We start from the raw sequence: 1,384 nt of genomic DNA on the forward strand, positions 1-1,384 counted from the left end.
TCATGCTTCTTGCTCTCTTTCCTTGCCTTCATCTCTGTTGACAACCTGTGAGGAAACACGCTAATCAACAGAATCATTTATCTTTCAGATATTCAAAAGTCTTATACTGAAAGCTTTTGAACCTCAATCCAAGATTTTTCTTAGGAGTTTCCTTTCCTGTCTTTTTTGACTGTGCTGCGATGCGAGTAAGTGGCTGTCCAGGGAAATGAAATGCCAAGTGGGTGAAAACTACCCATGTTTTTCTAGATTCAGATTTTTTTTTTCAAGTTTGGAAACTCAAAGGCAGTTTATCTAAACTGTCTAATTTACTCAGTGTCCTCCAGGGAGCAACTTAAATTTTGGTCATAAAAATATTCCACTTCAAAATGAATCCATTTTTCTAACTAAACCCTTTGTCGGTGTGTAAAGTAGAACTCTCACTGTGGTGGAGTTGATGCTGACTCACAGCAACGCTATAGGACAGAGTAGAACTTCCCCTGTGAGTGTCCAAGCCTGTAACTATTAATGGAGTAGACAGCCCAGCTTTCTTTCATCAAGCAGCTGCTGGTTTTGAACTGCTGACATAATGGATCGCAGCCCAATGCGTAAGGCTCCAAAATTTACAGAGTTCCTAACTGATCATTTCACATAACAGAAACAGAAAATAACGATGTTACCCTTGGACTGTCTTATTTCGAAACATGCTCAATATAAAATGTAGTTTTTCTTTCTTTCTTGAAACCTCCAAGGCCCATCTATGCACCCGGTGGGAAATCACGAAACGCGAATTGAGGCTGATGAAAGAGGCTCCCCTCTGCCCATTCAAAGGAATAAAATGAAATCCCTGAAGAAAACTTTTATTGTTTTTTAAAAAGGAAAGACACTAGAAAAAATAGATTTTAATTTTTAAAGTAGTGAAAATAATGCATTAATTTGAACATATTTCAATATGTTACTGCTATGTGCACAGCGATATTACTATGACAGTCCATTAGATGAAAACTTTGCATTTACTCATGACTTTATACTAAGAATTTTAAAAATTCATGTATTGTTTATTTTAAACAGTTTTATTAGCACATAATCTACATACCATACAATTCAGTAGTTCAAGCATATCAAGAAGAATTGTACAATCTTTATTACAGTCAATTTTAGAGCCACATTTTAATTTTTGTGATGCTTGCAATAGATAGCAGATAATATAAGGTTACTGTGGAGGAAATAGTTCCTTGGGTGCATTAAGTAGAGTCTTGTTTCATTCCTGCTAGAGAAAACAAGATCTTTAGGAGAATTTACACATGTTCTGATGCTGTATATAATACTTCATCCAAGGAAAAGTGGTTCTTGGACAGTCAATTAGAAGCATCGCATTTGTAAACATTCTTCACACAATGCTTTCCAA

The sequence above is a fragment of the Echinops telfairi genome, unplaced genomic scaffold (assembly GCF_000313985.2).
Source record: "Echinops telfairi isolate 266 unplaced genomic scaffold, ASM31398v2 ScPeMD7_2;HRSCAF=8, whole genome shotgun sequence".
Classification (NCBI taxonomy): Eukaryota; Metazoa; Chordata; class Mammalia; order Afrosoricida; family Tenrecidae; genus Echinops; species Echinops telfairi.